This window comes from Petaurus breviceps, unplaced genomic scaffold (assembly GCF_028583685.1).
Source record: "Petaurus breviceps papuanus isolate PSGF00001 unplaced genomic scaffold, PetGlider_PUasm1.0 90919, whole genome shotgun sequence".
In the NCBI taxonomy this organism is placed as follows: domain Eukaryota; kingdom Metazoa; phylum Chordata; class Mammalia; order Diprotodontia; family Petauridae; genus Petaurus; species Petaurus breviceps.
The window spans coordinates 12,814,287-12,834,481 of record NW_027187378.1 but is presented as its reverse complement, the minus strand read 5'-3'; the positions used below and the strand labels follow the sequence as shown (position 1 = coordinate 12,834,481).

Below are 20,195 nucleotides of genomic sequence, written 5' to 3'. Positions count from 1 at the left end.
AAATCTCCCCATCAACATGGAGAACTCAACACAGATCTGTACCTCTTCTGTAACTTAACAATTCTAGAGCATCACATGGGGCACTAAAGGTTATATGAGTCAATGTGTGTCAGTGGAGACTTGAACCCAGGTTTTTCTGGTTCCTTGGAGTCACTATGGCACCCTGCTTCTCATATTAATTTTGTATATATTTTTTGAAACCTTTTATTTGTACATGTCTTCTACCCTGATAGAAAATAAGCTCTTTGAAGGCAGAGACTGTTTAATTTTTATCGTATCCCGGGATCAGTACCTAGCACAGCAGCTGACAGATGTTTGGAACTTAGTAAGTACTTGTTGACTGACTGATGGATTATTTCTAAGTGATTTTCCCAATGTCATACAAGCAGTTACTGGCAGAGATAGAAGCAGAATCCACATCTCTGATCACCAAGTCAGGGTTCTTTGTACTATACTTTCTGTAACCTGTATGGTGGCAGTAGAGACCTTGGTATAAGGTAGGGACTCACTAAATACTCGCCAATTTTATTTAAGTTCTTCTGCATACTAAATAATATTTCTACTGAAGTCCTCCTCTAATGCCTCATCATGTCTGGGGGCAAACCTGGAATCCGGAAGGCTACAAGTACAAAGTCTGGCAGATCTGACAAGACTAGAAAGACTTCCAGTCACAGCCTAGTGACATTCCACAACTGAGTCAATCAGTGCCCATTCATTAAGGGCCTACTATGTGCCAGGAACTATGCTAAGTTCTGGGGATACAAGGAAAAGCAATACAGTTCCTGCTCTCCAAGAGTTCACAATCCGACAGAGGAGAGAGACAACATGCAAACAATTACATACAGACGAGCTATATACAGGATAAATCAGAGACAGTCAACAGAGGGAAGTCGCCGTAATTAAAGGGACTGGGAAAGGCTTCCTATAGAACAGGGCCCACAACAACACTCCTGAGTGCAGCCTGAGATAGATTAAAATGTAGTCCTATCTGATTTTAATGTGTTGATGTGTTAATAAAAAAAAAGAAATACATACACATGTGTGGTTTTCTAAGTCAATAAATATGCAGCCCAAAGGGACCCTTACGTACAGTTCAGTGGTTCTTGTTTCTATTTGAGCTTAAAAACCACTGCTGAAGAAAGTGGGATTTTAAGTGAGACTTGAAAGAAACCAGGGAAAACCAAGGGGGCAGCTATCATTTGAAGATTAGCCAAAATTTGGAAAGATACAATATCAGGTGAGGAATTCTTTGCAGCTAAAGCAACTCATGGAACCATTTACTATGGTACAGAAGGGCTATAATTTGGGTTAGTGGAAAGGAAACACATCAATTAAATAACTCATCCTTAAAGAATTGAAGTACTTAAAGAGGTAAGCCAATAACAGTTCTCTTATTGAATTGGCAAAAAGCAGGGGAATAAGGGAGTTCGGTTTTTGTTTTTTTTGAACTAGGAGTTTTTCCCAATCATGTACCAGATACTACAAAGAAACATAGGGGTCCCCAGAATCTTTTGGATCTTTTTGTGAAGGAGAGAAGGGAAGGCACTAAGGGAGAAGGGCAATGTTGACAACTTAGGATCAATGAAGTGAATGGGTAACTTGCTTCATATTCTTGGACTGAGAATAGGTTGACATGACCCCACAAGGTACATAAAGGAATATTCTCTGGGATTTTCCTTATTAGGAGGAAAATGTTACAGAAGAATTAACACGGGTGACACTATGATTTTATTTTTTTTCCTTTTAAAAGTAATTTTATTTTTTCCAATTACATGTAGAGAAAAATTTTAACATTTTTTATGTAAAATTTTGAGTTCTAAATTTTCTCCTTCCTTCCCTCCCTTCCCATACCCTCCCTAAGACTGTAAGCAATTTGATATAGGTTATATATGTGCAATCATGTAAAACATATTTCCATATTAGTCATGTTGGGACACCATGATTTTCAAAGCACCTGACAGAAGTAAAGGAAAATTCAAGCCCAGGAACTTGCTGAAAATTCATTAAGTACTTAAACACTGAGTATATGTCCACGATCCATTTGGGGAGAAACCATTTTCTATAAAGTAATCCATATGGAATCTTTTCATTAGATTATAACAGGACCTGATACAATGTGCTGGACATGAGTAATTTAGTTCTCTCCCAAATAAGGCAACTAGATGTTTCAGTGGATAGAATCCTGGGCTTGTAGTAAGGAAGACTTTAGTTCAAATCCTATCTTAGACATTTAAAATTAATTTAGCTGTGTGATCATAGACAATCTAGGTTACAATCTAAAGGGGGAGACAACACACAAAAGGAAGTAGGAAAGGGGAGTGAGGATGGGACACCAGGGGCTATCTTGTTCCATGGAGCTGAAACCAGGCAGAGCAGGAGATGCAAAGTGGAAAGAGCTGAGAGTCCACTTTCTGCCCTCAAAAAAGGCATATACCTAACCTCTCTCAACCTCAGTTTCCTCATTTATAAAATGAGTGAATTAGACTAGATGATCGGTTCTAAATCTACATTTCCATTATTTGCTATTAAAAAAATATCATTCAGGAGAGACTGGGACAGAACAATTGGAGTACAATAATAAATTTAGTACAGAAAAAAATTTGATAGGGATCAAATTTCAGAATTAACCCTGCAGTTAGAATCTTGCCAAACTTTTAAAATAAGCCTTTAACTCAGCACATTTAATAAAATGTTCTGCTGAACCCTAGGGTTCCAAGAAATGGCAACAGGATTCTTTGAGAATATTTTAATGTTAATGATATTTTCTTCTCTCAAAATATCAAATATGGGGGCGGCCAGGTAGCACAGTGAGTAAGAGCACTGGTCCCAGAGTCAGGATAACCTGGGATGAAATCCGGGCTCAGACACTTAGCACCCACCCAGAAACACCTGGCCGTGTAACCTTGAGCAAGTTACTTAACCCCAATTGCTTAGGGGCGGCCAGGTGGCTCAGTGAGTAAGAGCACCAGCCCCAGAGTCAGGATGACCTGGGATCGAATCCGGGCTCAGACACTTAGCACCACACCCCAGAAATAACTGGCCGTGTAACCTTGAGCAAGTTACTTAACCCCAATTGCTTATATATATAATATGTACCATAAATTTGGGGCATAAAATAGGCCTAATCTGCTCCATTTACACCAACATTTTCCTAATCTTTACTTCCAACCTCCACTTTATCCAATTACTGAAAACCCCTAGCACCCATAGATGGCATTAATAGGTTCTATCAAGATAATGTAAATCCCAAAGTGCTCGATGGCTAAATTAGTTCAGAAATACTGCTTTAATCAATTCTTTCATTTCCTCTTTATTTCTTTTAGACACAGGACTATGAAAGAGTTAATATTCAGGAAGCCGTCTATGTTTTTATGTATCTTGTATATACCTGGTTATTTATATGCTGTCTCCTCCCATTAGAAAGTGAGCTCCTTGAGGTCAAACACTATTTTTGCCTTTCTTTGTATCTCCAGTGCTTGACACCGGGCCTGGCACATAGGAAGTGTTTGAGAATAGCTTGTAAAATCACCGTGGGCAGAAGCAAAGTTTCCTATTGAGAACAAGGAAAAGATAGAGGTGTAGAGTTCCCACTTTCCACTGCCTTTCAACCCTTTGCTCATTGGATGTTGCTGGATAAATGCCTAGAAATCCTTCACCTTTCTCCTTCACTCTAAAATTCTGCATAGTTCCAACATGGAGGGCAATAATGCAAGTACAGTCGGGATTTTGCCTTATAGAAACACAAAGGTATCAAGGATCCTCTGAATCTAAAAAACAGGGACCACATATATACTCTTGGATGGAATGATCAGATGCTATTCCCTGTCCCTCCCATCATTTCCTTTTCACTATTGTTAACCTAGCATAGGCCTTATGCCCTATGCCTTGATTCCTGCAGTAACCTCTTACAATCTTTTACGCCTCCTTCCCATTTACTGATTGTGGAAAGATGAATTTTCTGAAACAGAGCTCTGATAGTGTCCCTTTCTCCAGTTTAAAATCTTTGATGATGGATCTGAATACTTAAATTTGGCACTCAAGGCCCTTATACAATCTGTTGCAAATCTGCCTTTTTAGCTAACCTATTCCAATAAATCATGGGGTCTAAACTTTTTGGGATCAAGGACTCCTTTGGAAACCTGGTGAAGACTATGAACTCTTTCTCAGAATAATAAATTTTTTAATGAATATAATAAAATTCATAAGGTTACAAAGGAAACCAGTTATGTTGAAATAGTTATCAAAATGTTTAAAAGACAAGTTCACAGACCCCAAGTTTCTTAACTTGCATTATAATACCTGTATTCAATTAAAGTTTGACAAACAGGTATCCTCACCATTGCCTGAACATGCCATACATTTTTCCACCCTTGTGACTTTCATGCCTGAAATGCTCTCCTCACACTACTACCACATTTCTATATACATATGTATACATTTATGTGTATGTGTGTCTACATATACATATGTATATAAGTGTATATATGATGTATATACAGTTATCCCTTCCACATTGCGAGTTTCCCTATCATGATATATTGCAGGATGGCATAATAAATTAAATTGGAATTTTGGAGGAGTTTTACGGATGCCACTGATAACATGGGAAGGTCAGCAGATGACACAGAAAAAGTATTTTTACTTAATGTTAACCTACATATAGCCTATGACCAATACTTAACCCAAATTTTACAATAAGATACTGTAAACACCCCAGAAAAGAAAAAGAAAAAAATTCAGATTTCTCTGGTATGAAGGGAGAGGCAAAAAATTTTATGTGGATTTTCCAGATTGAGGGGGCACCACACTCCTAACCCCCATGATGTGGAAGGGATAATTACACACATACACACACACACACACACACACAGACATGTGTATATGTATAGAAATCTATCTACCTCTATCCTTACCTCTATCTCTACCTCCTACCCCTCTTCTAAAGGTCAATTCAAGTCTCACCTTTCTCACAAGGCCTTCCTGACCAGAAGTGGTTGCTTCTTCTTTTGAATGTCTAAAGTACATACTGTCATTATGGTTTACATGTACCACATTTTGTCTTGCATTTTAGGGATTTTTAAAAATGAATCTTAACTCTCATATTTGTTTAAAAGCTCCATAGAGGCATAGGGGTGGGGAACCTGCAGCCTTAAGGACACATGTGGTCCTCTAGGTCCTCAAGTATGACAGTCAAAGGGCTACCCTTGAGGACCTAGAAGGCTATATGTGGTCTTGAGGCCACAGGTTCCCCACCCCTGGGGCAGGCCATGCTTTCTACTGCTTTGTATCACACATACAACTTGAACATAGGAGAAATAATAAATTATTGAAAGCATAAATTCATTACTTAGAATGTCCAATAATTTCTTATATATTTAATTATGCTAATTTATAAATTTAAATTTCTATATATTTAAATCCCAGGTACCAAAAATGCTTATTTTTATACTGAAGAGTGTTGAAATATTAGGTTTCTACTATATAAGTTTCAGGAAAATAGATTTGGCATACAATTATAATACCTCATGGTCATGTAATTCACCTATATAACATTCTTCTGATGCCCGTGAGCTGCAGAAATTCCTATGGGATTAGGAATATCTTTTATAGTTAATCTCTCTGATCCTTTGGGACTCTGGTGCTGAAGTGAGGCTGGCAGAAATCTAAACTGAGATCTAGGAATATTGTTTTTCTAGTTCTATGTTTACTGGTGAGTAGATAAATTTGAACATTAATTTCTCTGGACCCCAATGTCTTCCTCAGTATATGAGGAATGATAACCCAGCTACCCCTCATTTTATGTAGGAGAGGCATCCCCTAAAACTCATATAAAGACAGTCTTCAAAACAAAAAAAGATTTTAAAGATTGGTTTATTTGAGGGAAATCTGGGGTTGAAGACTTCATTTTTGTATACTGAATAATTATCACTTTATATTTTGTAAATTCAGATTTGGGGATACTGAGTTTTCCTAAAGCAGGACACATACGTACTTAAGAAATGAGATCATATATGAAGACACATGCTAATCATTAAAACATTTCTGTCTCTTAAAGAGACAGTTATTGCTGCAAAAATAAGGGCTAACATTTATATTCTAATTTGCATACATGATTTCCTTTGATTTCCCTTTTCAGCCAATGTACTGCACATTGCTTTGCTTCACACGTTTTGGTTGAACCAAAATGGCCTTTCCGTCCCTTTTCCTCACACGCATCATCCTACTTCCCTTCTCCACAACTCTGCTTAGGCTGACTTTATTGACCACAATACATTTCTTTTCAATCTCTACTTCATGGAATTTCTAGTTTCCTTCAAAGTTCAACTCCAATGCAACCTCCTGCATGGGCCTTTCCTTCGCTGCTAGTGCCTTCCCCACCAATGACCTCATATTTATATCCCTCCGTCTCTCCCGATTGGTTGAAGGAAGGCTTGTTTGCATCTCTGGATTCCTGGTATGACAAGCAATAGGTACTTGTTGCTTGACTGACTGCTTCTTACAAATGCCTGGAGAAAACGTCATTAAATGTATTATTACCCCCATTTTATAGATTAAGAAACTAAGGCCCAGAGAGGTTAAATGATTTGTCCTATGCTACTACCAGAAGGTGGGATTCAAACACAGAGCTCTCCTGATTCCAAGTCCTGGGTTCCTTCTGCTACATTATGCTATCTTTATACTATACAATCATATGTAACTTTTCTAAGTAAATACTCCAAATACATCCATTATTTTTAAGAAGAAAATCAACCAATTGGGGAGATGGAGTAGGAACATTATTCTAACTCTTACAGCCCTTCTACCCCCCCCCCCCAACACCCAATTCAAGTTAGGCTAATTTTTCTTTAAAAGGTATGAAGACCTTACAACTTGGTTGGCTTGGGGGACTAATGGACATCACTTGTTCATCACCTAAGTATAAAGCAGCTAGGGAGGCATTCCAGGGACTTTCAGATGTATGACTGGTGGAATAGAATGGGTAAGTAACTCAGACAAAGCTGAGCTTATTAGCTCAGCACAGTCAAACCCAGGTGTCTGTCCTCCATCAATGCCTATACTTGTTGAATATCCTCGTACTGTAGCTAAGTAAATATTACTATCACTATGTAAATATTACTATCACTATTGACACTCAGCTGAAAGATGTGACTTGGAATAATTTAGTTATCCAGATACCCAGAATTGCAGAGAAATTGAAGAAGGTTGTCAAAGTCCACTAGGATTTACATGCATGGACCCTGAAGATCTGAGACTTAGCAAGCAAGAGCTAAGCTATGGTGTCTTTAATGAGATAATGAGTCTTACTAGTAAAACACATTTTTATCCATTTAAAATATTTAGGAAGTGGGTAGAGTAGACTTGTGAGTGGCTTTCCATGTTAAGTCTGAGGGTATTTCTTTCCTTTTTTTTGGGGGGGGGGGTGAAAAAAATAAAAAATAAAGTAGTTCATTTAATTGTTTGGAAAAAAAAAAACTGTTGGTTGGCAGATGACCTAGTAAGGTCTCATTTTGTTCTAACATCAAATCCAAACCACCTGAGGACTGGCCTGAGTCATGCATAGCCCAAAACAGGAGATAACACTGTTTCAGAGACTTTCTGAGCAGGAGAATACTTTAGAGGTCACCTATTACAAATTCTTACTTAAATACAGGAATTCCCTTTACAATGTATCTGAGAAGGGGTTACCTGCCTCTGCTTAAGCACTTCATAGGATATTTATTTTAGAGCTGGAAGAAACCCTAATCAAGCCAATAAACATTTATTACGAGTCCAATTCTGTGTCAGGCACTGTACTAAGGGAGATAAAGAAAGGCAAAAGATGGTCCATGCGCTCAAGGAGCTCACAGTCTAACGGGCCTCAGAGGCGATCTCCCTTGAACCTTTCTTTTTAAAGATGAGAAAAAACCTGGAGCTTTGGTTAAATGACTTGCCCCAGGTCACATAAAATATATAGCTATATGTGCACACACACAGATAGATGTGTATAGATGCATATATACCCATGTATATGTACAATATATACATATATGCATCTGTAAAAACATATATATATATATATCTTGAAAGGGTAAATTCCAGCTCCCTCCCACATACCCCCCAAAAACAACCCTAAATTCATTCCAAGGGAATATGTACTTAAGACTGCAGGGATTCTTAACCTTGTTGGTTATGGGCCTCTTTGGCAATCTTGTAAAATCTATAGACCCTTTTTCAGAATCACATTTTTCAATGCATAAAATAAAATGTGTAGGATTACAAAGGAAACCAATTACCATGCTATGTAGTTGTCATTAAAAAAAATAACATTTATAGACCTCAAGTTAAGAACCCCAACTTAGAAAATATGAGAGGCTAGAGCGCTCAATAATCCTTAATCTGCAAGCCAGCTTGAGGGAAAAGGAGACAAGTGTAAGGGCCAAAAACTAGGTGGGAGCACAAGTTCAGAGTAAGGGTCTAAGCAGGGAAATTTTATATCCTAAAAATGGACTTAGCTTAGAACAGGTAATTAAACCTAGATGTAGTAGGGAAATTCCAAGGATCATTTATTTATGCCAGGTTTGGATTGGGGGAATTACCTTATTAGCACCAGAAATTGGATGAGGGTTTGGGTGGGCTTGGGGGTAGCAAGAAAAGAGGAACTCACAGGCTACTGCAGTTGGCCAAGAGTCATATCCAATCAGGAGCTTTGATCATTAACTGCTCAACACAGGGTCAGAATGGGTCAGAGCAGTGGAAAGTGTCACTGCTAATACGTTTTATGGGTGTTAGGACCACTTAGCCTAAGTAATGCATACTGGAGTCTTACTATTACCACAACATCAAACAATATCTTTCAAAAATCACTATTATCACAAATATAAAGACAATAGTCCTGCCCCCTACAATCTTATGCTCTGAGGAGACAGACTGCATGTATGGGTATTTACAAAACATGTATAAACCAAATAGAAAGTAAACTGCACATGGGAAAATGACAGGACTTGGAGATCAAGAAGGGTCTCCTAAAGAAGCTGGCAATTGCCACATTGAAGTACCTTGAAGGAAACCAAAGATTCTAAAAAGACATAAATGAAGAGAAAGAGAACTTCCAGCATAGGTGATAGCCATTGTAAAGAACCTTGAGAGATGATGGAATGTCATGTGAGGAATAGTCAGTAAGTAGTCATGGCTAAACAGTAGGATCCATAAAGGAAGGCAATGGGCAGCAAGACTGGAAAAACAGGTTAGGGCCAGGAAGTGAACAGTCTGTATTTGATCCTAATAGTACTAGGTAGCCACTGGAGTTTACTGAGCAGAGCTTTAAAGATATTTTTGAAGCTCTATGGGAGATTGATTGGCATGGGAAGAAACCTGAGGCTGGCAGAGCAATCAGGAAGTTACTGCAATAGCCTAGTCTCCAAAACACAGTCTATGGCTCCCGAGGCCATGGCACAATTCCCAAAGGGTATGTGTTAAAGCATCTAGAAGGCGAAAAGATGGGGTTGATTCTCACTCTTTCTCCAACAGCCAATTGTGGGGCTTGTCACCAACACAACTATACTTAGCATTCATCTGTTACCTCCCAACACACTCCCAATACAATCTCCCAATTTCCCCCTTTCTAGCCATGAGTCCATCAGGACAGTTAACATGTAACTGCTACCTGGATACCTACAACAATAGCTGTGCAGATATCCCTTGGAAAATCCACAACTCCCTCCCCCAACAAGATATGAATAGAGAATATTATTAAATCATAGGACATTACAAAAGAGATGACTTTAGCAAATTCTGGAAGTTATGGACTGATGCAGGGTAAAGGGAGAAGAACCAGAACAATGTATATAATTACAAGAACATAAAGAAAAAAACTTTGAAAGACTTAATAACTCTGAGCAAGACATGATTCCAGAGGATCTATGATGAAGCATATTGCCTACTTTATGCCAAAGAGGTAAGAGGCTCAGTGAGGAAGAGGACATACATTCTTCTTGGATACAGCCACTGTGTGCTTTTGCTTTGCTTGACTATACTTATTTATCACAAGGATTTTTTTTTAATTTTGGGGGTGGTGACTGGAGGAATAAGAGAAGTAGTAACTATGATGCCCCCAAAAATAAGAGAAGGAAAAAGAGGGACAGTCTAACATTTTTAAAAGTGTACAGAGGAGAACAGAAAAAGATTCAGAAGGAGAAATAGACAAGCAAAAGAGTTTTGAAAGTAATCTGAATGTATAATGTACTTTAAAAAATGTTAAGTGGTGCAGAATAAAAATTCAGTTATCTTCTTTTGGGGGTTCTGCTTTTTATATGGAAATATTTATCTTTTTGTTGGGTATTAGTTAAGTTTAGGATAAAAATATTTTTTTAAAAAAGGAAGTTCCTCTTCCCCCTCCAAACCATCCTTCTTCCCCAGATTACTTCATGACTTACTAATTCACTCTTTGGAGTGTGGGCTCTGGGCTCCAAGATGCAGTAAGAGTCTCACCTCCCTCCTGATTTTGAGTGGGAGAGAATACCTAATGAACCTAAAATATATATGTACCTAGTAGCACATGTATATAATTTATAAATAAATGTACATACACTGGGGGAGTGCTTTATGTGCTCAAAATTTTACTCAAAAATTTTGCTCAAAAATTTACTCATAAATTTACTAATAGAGGTATTCAATCAAAAATATTTGAAGGTCACTCATCTAACAAGGCCCTTATGGACCTTAATGACCGTGAGTAGAGAGAAGGGTACATATGTGAGATGTGGAGACAGGACTCACAATGGCGAGCAAATGTCTAGGTATGTGAGATAGATGAAAGTGAAGAGTTGAGGATGATGCTGATGTAATGTAACTGTAAAGACACAGGTACCCTTCAAGGTAAGACAAGTAAGAAGGTAAAGGTAAGGCAAAGAAAAAGGCAAGCTCAGAAGAAAAGTCATTTTTGGAGAAAAGATAATATATTCTGTTTTAGATATGCTGAGTTGAGCTGTCTAAGGTATATATGGCCTAAAACAGTGAATCTAATATTGAGAATTTAATTTTTTAATGTATGTTTATGCATGTTTTGACTGTGATGCCAGGCTAGGTCAACTATCATCCCTCCAAATCATATCATATATGTTACTCGTCTATTTAGTCTGAACAGTCCTGATCAGATATTGTGGCCATAAAAAAAAAATCTTAGCACTACAGAGAAACTTAGAGCCCATATAGTCAAGCTTCCATTTTACAGATGAGGAAACCAAGGCCCAGAGATATGTAAACTAGACTGTAACAGTACTTATCAGAACAACTCATGAATTGACAGACCACAAACCATGAAACTTTGCAGTATGACTCAGTTTAGCCTCCCTGGTGTTTAAAAGCAACAACCACCAGCCTATAAAATTTTCTACTAGCTTTTCTAACATTTCTAACATATTCCTAAATATCTAATGACAATGAGCTTACGAAGCTCATTGTAATTGTTAATCCAATCTATCTTGTTGCCACCTTACTTTTAGAAAAGAAAAAAGTTCACATCAGGAGTACATCCAGAATGCCCAAACTACTAAACTCCTCTATTCAGAGGATCCCGAAGTCACAGCATTTAGGGCTGGGAGGGCTTAGATATCCTCTAGTCTAACTCCCTCATTCTGTAGATGAAAAATAAAACAACTGAGGTCTTAGGTCAAGAGAGCCTATGGCTGCACAGTGGGAGGTAGCAGAGCTGGACTGCGAACCCCAATCCTACTTCCTCAAGGCAAAAGCAGTGCCCCTACCTATCACTATACACATACATATACATATATAGATATACATGATCCATATAGACATAGAATTTCTGGAAAAGGAAATTGGTATGATCTTTACTGTTTTGGAATTAGCATGAAGCTCATCTCAAAAACCCACTACTACATCAACATGATCCTATTGGTGCCGTGAATGAATAAAAGAGAATATTGCACCTAACTACCCAGTGTTTCACTGACTTAAACTGTCACAACTCATTCTTAATTGTGAAATAAATTCCTTCTACACATTTTAGTGAGGAGACTATAGACAATCAGGCACATAATTTCAAAGAAATGATGTCATCCATATGGGGTTTGGTTGAAGGAAGTGGCTATATTTAACCTGAGATATTTCATTTTAGGAAGATATTTAATCTTCCTAAGAACACTCAGGAGAGGAGAATGGCAGATATCTCTGGGTATTTTATGTTATGTGGAAAAGAGATTAGACTGACTCTCCTTGCCCGACAGGGCAATCTGTAGAGAACTCAAAGTGGGATGTTATAAGGGGAAAAACTTCCTAAAAATTAGAACTTTCCAAAAGTGGGATGAACCGGCTGCCTCTGGAGGTCTGAACTCTCTTAGAGGTCTTTAAGCAGAACCTGGATGACCATTTGGGAATGTATAGAGGAGATTCCTGGTCAGATATAGCTTGGACTAGATGGTGTCTGAGTTGGCTTACAACCCTGAAATTCTGTAAGTTTGGACTTTGTAACCTTAACTCAAGATTATAAATAGCATGAGGTAGTCTGGAACATGCTACTCAGTGGAAGAATTTTTTCCTCTCCTTAGTTTTTTCCTGCTGTACCTGGACAGTAACCAAGGGCATTACCCAGTAGAAGGCCAATAATAACCAGGCTAATAATAACCAAATAGTGGAAAGGATAGGAAAGAAACAATCTTTCATTCTTTAAAAGATCAACAATAATACCCTTCCCAAGATTTTTTTAAAAATAAGAATTCTCTACAAAAATGGTTTTATTTAGACTGTCAACCAACTAACATTATGAAACCCAAATCTTTAATCGCTAGCAAGGTTTTTTTTTTCAAAAACATCTTTCTAAAATACTTGCTTACGTGCTTACCATAAAATACTGATGTGATTGACAAACCACCTGGTTTTATATGAGCTGTTTCTACATGTGCTATGACTGATTTGTTCTGCTTTTTCCTTCATTTACTCTTTAAGTGCTCAGGTGACTAAGAGCATGCCTTTTTAAGATTGTAAGACAGCTAGAGATGTGACCTATGCTTATGGGGCTAGGGTCTAGTAAATTAACTCACATAAAATAATAGGATTTGGAACTAGGGAGAGATACTATAAACCTTCTAGTTCAACTCTTTGATTTTATACATGAGATCGGGCTTAGAGGGGTTAAGCGACTTTCCCATGCTCACACAGGTAACAGGGAAGCAGAGCAGAGCTCTGAACCTATCATCTCTGGCTCCTACTCCCAAATTCTTTCTTTTATATTCTGTACCATGATAGAAGCAAGCCCCAAGTGAACAAAACTATACAGGAAGGATTTCCATTACATACTTATTCATTCATTCCAGCCTCTAACATAGTACCATTGAAGCTGTAGGTACTTAATAAATGAGAGGGAGGATGATAAGGTAGAAAAAACACTGGGTGCTACGGTCATCTATTCACAGTTGGGTGGCACAGTGAAAATCAGGATGATGGTCAAATCTGGCCTCAGATACTTACTAGTTGTGTGACCCTCGGCAAGTCACTTAACCCTGTTTGTCTCAGTTTCCTCAGCTGTAAAATAACCTGGAGAAGGACATGACAAATCATTCCAGTATTTTGCCAAGAAAACCCCAAATGGGGTCATGAAGAGTCAAACATGAATGAAATGACCAAACAAAAAATTAATCATCTCTGCCACCAAATATTTGTGTGACCTTAGGCAAGTTTTTAAACTTTTCTGGGGCTTATTTTCCTTCTCTATAAAATGAAGCTGTTAGACAAAGTCAACCTAGATTTCTAGAAGAGAACCATTAATACTCTAAATGTGCTTCAAAATACTTTTTTAAAATGATATTCAAATTCTTAATGAAAGATAAAATTAAATGAGACTATTTTCCTTATTGCTCTACACCTGAAAAAATGAAACATTAGTGAGAAAACCTTGTGGGAAGGGTATTTTGCAATATGCATAACTTTAAGGTTTATAAATCATTTATCCCACAACAATACAGTAAGGCAGATGGTACAAGTATTACAGTTCCTGTTTCAGAGATGAAGACACTGAGGCTCAGAGGAGTTCAAAAGACCTATCTGTCCAGAGTCCCCCAGCTAAGAAGGGTGAAAGCCAAGCTTCAAGTTCAGATTTCCTAGCTCCCACTACTGTGTCCTTTCCATTGATTCCAAATAGCAAATGCCTGAAGATGAGTGGATTAAATTAACTGTCATATAATAAGTGGAAAATGTATATCTGGAATAGACGGTATATATGGACACTGAGTCAGGTCCAAGGTTGAACAGAAGAATGAGAGTAGGCTGGAATACCTGTGGGAAATTGTGAAACTCCTATATCAACCCCAAGTTTCCCATGAAAGCAAAGGTCCATCCTTTAATTTATTTTTAAAAATTTATTTTTATTTTCAATTGGTGGAACAAAACAAGCATTTCCATAGCACAGTATAATAAAAAAAGATGACGGTACATGAAACAACAAATCTACCATGCACAACTTGCTAATCCCTCCAAATATACAACAAAGTTATCATGTAAATTCCTTTTTTCCCCTTTTCTTTCCCTCCCCCACCATTAGAAACAAATAAGTATATACACACACATACACACACATATATGTAAAATTATTCTATACATACTATTTATCAGTTCTTTCTCTGCATGCAGATAGTGTCTTATGTCTTTTATTTTTAATTTGTGTATTTACAAATCAAAATGACTTAGCCACTCAACGTCTTTCTTAAAACCACACTGCTGTTACCGTATACAATGTTCTCTTGCTTCTGCTCACTTTGGTCTTCATCATTTCATGTAAATCTTTCCAATTTCTAAGATCACCGAACTCATCATTAAAGGTCCATCTTTTTAACATCAACATTGCTATAAGAAGAATCACATGGAATACAACTACTTCCATGGAATTACCAATGAACATCCACTGGAGAACAACAGATAAGTGAGACTTAGACTGCAGTCTGCTTCATACAACCAAAGAATTCACAAGAATAATACAAGATGTTATCAAAGAATTGCATGATAGGAAGAAAAGATGGCCTAGTTAGATGGAAAGATCAAGAGATGAAAAGGTGGACAGCCAGAGGATACCACTTCTATCCTTGCAATATTAGGAGAAATTAAGGAAAGATTCCTTCATGGATCATCCTGTCTGTGGTGAATGTATACTGTCCAGGTGAATGTATATTGTCCAGGGTCACAGCTAGTAAGTGTCTGAGGCTGGATTTGAATCCAAATCTTCCTCACCCTAGGCCCAGAATTCCATCCACTGAACAACACTGCAGGGCTTACCTACGAATCTGCATGCATCAGGTCTGGTGGAGAGAGCTTCCCACACTTACCAAATCATAGTGTCTTCATAGGATATAATATGCCACTATTATATTACGAACTTTGAAGAGAGGGATAACATATTTGTCATAAAACACAAGCCTCCAAAGACTGCAAATGAATATCATTCACAGAACAGGCTGTAACAGGCCTATTACACATCACTCCTTTGCTCTGTTCCAGTCAAACTGGCCAATTTCCCCCATGAAAGACTTTCTAGGTCCCATCTCTTTGCCTTTGTCTAGACCATACCCTCAAACACTTACTAGCTGTGTGACTCTGGGCAAGTCACTTAACCCTGTTTTCTTCAGTTCCCTATTTGTAAAATGGGCTGGAGAAGGAAATGGCAAACCATTCTAGTATCTTTGCCAAGAAACCCTCCCACTCTACCCCATCCCGAAAAAAAGGGGCTCCCAAAGAGCCAGACACAACTGAAATGACTTGAACAACAACAATAGACCATTCTCTATGCAAAGACTACCATCCTTCCTCACCTCCCTGAGATGAAATCCCTGGCTTCCTTTAATGCTCAGCTCAGAGACCATTTCTTACAGGAAACCTATCCTCATCCCCCACTTGTCAGCATCTCCCCCAAAAGTTACTTTTTATCTTCTTTGCGTGGGTTATTTTGCGTTTCATTTTCTGTGCACTTACTAACCTCTATATGCACATTGTGTACACACTGCCTTCTTAAGGGCAAAGAGAACTTTTTTCTGTCTTTACTTACACACAGGTGTTTAGTGTCTGCCAAACTGAATCAAACATAAAACAAATAAAGGATTTTGGAGAACCAAAATAAAAGCCATCCTCAAAGGCATGGAAGACCAAAAAGATGGACTGGCACAATCAATTTACTCATGTGCTGCACTTTTTTCCTCTCAGTGTTAAAAGTAATCAAGGAAGGCCCTCAGGACACTGGATAGACCCCCTTGCAACTAACCGGTGAAGGTGTGAACAAGAGTTGCAAAGAATGGGAACTTTACACTGTACAGGGAATGGTCACATCATCAGAAGATAGATTCACTTGGGTATCTGAGGATACAGGAAATGCAGCGGAAAAGAAGATGAGTCAGGTCCAGTTCTGCAATGACATCCACTAACTTTGAAAAAGACAGGGGAACATCTTCAACAAGTTGGGTGGTGCCTCTGTACAGGATCTATAGGAGAACATAACCAAGTCATACAGGAAAAGAGGGCATGGACAGGGTTGCAATTTGCCCTGTTGGAGGGTATATTCACATAGAGAAGACAATAGATCCATTGAAGGAGGGCTTAGACATCCCTGTATGTATTCAGATTTATGTGTATGTGGTTGGTTTGCCAAATCTACATCCCAACTTTTGCTTTGTATATATTTACATATGGAGATGCTGTTTCCCTAGAAATATAATGTAAGTTCTTTAAAGAATGGGACTGTTTCAATTTGTCTACGCACCTCCAATGTCAGCTTAGTGTCCAGAATACAGTAGGTACTTAACAAATGCTTCATTACATAAGCCCGAGTTCCTCAAACTGTGTTGCAAGGAACACTGAAGGAAAAGTTTGGGAACCACTGATGTAGGCAATATTATTCAGTTCAGCAACTACCTGTCAGTTAAACAACTGACAGTTAATGATCCGAATGACTAGCACCTGTTTCTCAGTTCTCCAAAAGGAAAAAAAAAAGGTTATCGTGAAGGCACAAAAGAATTCATACAGCTGAGTATGTATAAAGTACTGCCAATCTGCAGTCTGCTTTAAGCACACTTTTAATGATTTTTCCTAAGAGAGGAGAAACAACGATCAAAGTACTGACCAGACTGAAATTCTGTAAGCAACTTAACTGTGGCCAATGGTTATTGAGTTTTTTCAAAGCCGCCTCTTCAGCTAACTGTGAAGTCTCAAAGTCCTGAACCCTCTTCTCCCTCCCTCCCCCCCCCCCCCCCCCCCCCCGTTGATAATGTTGTGGAGCTTTTGGGGCTGTTCCAAGTCGTGCTTTCCCCAAAACTTCTAAAAGGCTGCTGCTGGGGAGCTCTGAAAAATTTCAAAGCCTATAAAAAGAATAAATCTTAACTAAGGCAGAGGAGAACTAGTGAGTTACACCAACCTGGGGTCTGTTTCTGCGGCACTGTCACGGTCCGTAACTGACGCCCCTAGCCTTTTAGGACTTTCTCTAGGCCCCCTAGGACGGGTTGGGGTCACAGCCTCTGCACTTCGTGTGAAACCCTGAAACCAGGCACCAAAGCCAAGCCGCTGCGGGCGGGCAGAAAAATGCTAACCCCTGGAAGCCGGGGTAAAAGGGGCGGACACCAAGCTAGGAAGAGGGAGTCGGTTCCTGAGCCAAGTCCACAAGGTTGGAAGTGGCCCCTTCTGGGGCTGGGAATCCGGAACAACAGAGTCCTCTAGGAAGCAGGGCCCCCGTCATCATCAATCAACATGACAGGGAAAGGAACTGAACCCAATCGTCGGACCGAGGCACCGATCTGCCCTGCTCCAGGATCCCCCGATGGGCAGAAGCTTCCAGCCAGCCCTAACCTAGCAACTAACCAGGAGGCTTCGGCCTCTTCCTTCTTGGACATGAACACTTAAACAAGTGTTCATAGCCGTGCAACGTAGCTCCTGAGACTGGGATACAGACTCAGGGTCCAGCCACACAAACGTACACTCAGCCAACGAGCATTTATGGTGCCGGGGAAAGGCAAAAACAGCCAGTCCCTACCCTCAAAGAACTCATAACCCAATAAAAAAGAAAACACGGAATAACTATAATTATACAAGATTTATACGCAGTAGATGGAAGGTAGTATCTGAGGGAATGAAGTAACACAGGCACAAAGAGGTAAGCCTCTGAAACACCGCCCCCTGAAACCCAGCTCCTGGAACCCTCCCTCACTAAAGGTATTCCCTCCACCCCCGCGTGCCTGCGCACACCGGGACAGTCTCAAGCGCTGCGAAGGCATCCCAAGTTCCCACGACCTTTGTACACTGCAATGGCAAAGATAACTTCGCAGTCTCTTCCCCAGGATGCAAAGGGCCGGGGACTTCTCCCCCATCCCACAGTCCCGGATCGAGCTCGGAGGTTCTTCTCTACACCTTCCTGCATCCCACTCCAAGCCCTTCTTTGTATCCCCAGGAAAAATAACCGAGAATTCTGGTTCCCGCATTCCTTTTGTGTCCCCTCTCTCCCCTCGGGGGGTCTCTTGGCGACCGAAGGAAAAGGGCAGAAAGGCATAAGATGGGAGAGAGGAAAGAGAGCCGGAGCCGGGAGTTGAGTCCGGCCCCTTTAAAGAGGCAGCTGCCCGGCTCCGGAGCTGCCCTGCTGACAACCCCCTCTCGGCGCCTAAGCCCAGGGGGACAGGGACTGGGGTCTCGCGCTGTTGCTGCCCCTTACCTTGCACTGCCCTCGCTGCAAGTCTAGAGGTCTGGGTTGGGGGTGTGTGGGACAGGAGCAGAGCCTCGGCCCCGGGCTGACACCAGCGCAGCACCAGGGCAGGACTTCCGAGCGGAGAAGAGGAGGAGGAGGAGGAGGAGGAGAAGGACACGGAGGGGGAGGGCCCAGGCTTTGTGTCTGCCTCCAGCCCTCCCTTTACAAGTGCATTGGCGTCCCACAGGAACTGAGGCTCCGAGCCCCGACAGGGGATTGGGGGCGGGGGGTGATGGTAAGAGGTGGTGGGGAAAGCGCCTGCGCAACGCTGGGACCCCCCCCCCCCCCGCCTTCCACACACCCCCATCTCCTACTCCTCCCCTCTTGTCTTCTTCACAGTCCCCCCACTCGCAGCTTCCTTGCCGAAGTGGAAAGCCATTGGGAGGAGGAACTGGGATCAGAAAGTTTATCTAATACCAGAGTCAACTTGGCTTCTAAATTCACATCACGCATTGGCGCCGCCGCTTCTCCCACAGGGTGGGCTAGACAAGCATTTCACTTCAGTTAGACAAACATTTATTAATGTTTGCAAGGTCCTGTGTCTTTGGAACACCCCGCCCCCCCACCCCCCATTCCCGTTCTATCACTTGAAAAACTAAACACAAGCATGCACATCCTTCTGGCAAACAACCTTGAGAGCTTTCTGGAATCTGAAGGGAAGGTACAGAAAGGGCAAGTTATTTTTGGAATTGTTTCAGATCCCAGTATAGCTCTTGTCAATGTCCTGTCTTTGTTCTGGGTTCACTTTTTTTTTCTTAGTAAAGATGCTGCATCCTCTAGGGATAGGGACAGGGTCACGTTTCTAGGATTGTTGTTTTGCTTCGTCATGATTAAGGGATAGATACTTCTTCCCTTGATCTGTTTCCCCAGCAAACCACAGCGGTGCCAGACACATGGTTCTCTTGAAAAAGGCAAAGAAAACTTTAATCTGCTTTCCTGGGCTGTGCGAGAAACCTTTGAAAACTCTTATTTTATGGATCATGGGAATTCAAGGAAGCAGCAAGCAACTGGACCAGAATGTTATAAGGAAAAAAAATTTTTTTTTGGAATCCAGAGCTATTCACAGAGATTTAGCTCTGTTTTTCTTGCCTTCAGTGCACAGAGCTTTTAGGAATTGGAAACATTATTCATTTATTGTAGGATTAGTTATTGTAGCATTCAGTATTTCAAAGGTGTGTGAAAAGACATTCTTCCATTCTGAAAGATATGCCCTGAAAGCCCACACTAAAGCAGAAAGACAAATAAAATTTCTCTTACAAGATATTTCTCTTACAAGTTTATCTTCTAGCTTCCAACTCTAATAAAAAAAAAAAAAGAAGATTTCACTGTAGTTTTCTTCCTACGTGTTTGCCTGCACTTCTAAAGCCAGCAGGTGACTTTATTCCTGGAAACCTGTTCAGCAGCAAAGGCTATGCTTCCGGTTCCCCACCCACTCTTGTTTAGGAAAGAAGGAATTGGGCTGAAGGAAGATACATGTTCAGAAGTGAAAGGTGAA

General features: G+C 40.1%; 1 protein-coding gene across 3 annotated transcripts in view; it reads right to left on the bottom strand.

Annotated features, from left to right (window-relative positions):
- Positions 1 to 18,875, bottom strand: part of RIN2 (Ras and Rab interactor 2) — a 232,301-nt gene extending 213,426 nt beyond the window's left edge. For 2 of the 3 annotated variants that reach the window (XM_069075484.1, XM_069075485.1), the window contains exon 1: positions 18,668 to 18,875. The gene's annotated coding sequence lies outside the window, so the exon portion shown is untranslated. The remainder of the gene's footprint in view (positions 1 to 18,667) is intronic. The other variant, XM_069075483.1, reaches the window with a different exon arrangement.
- Positions 18,876 to 20,195: the final 1,320 nt, after the last annotated feature.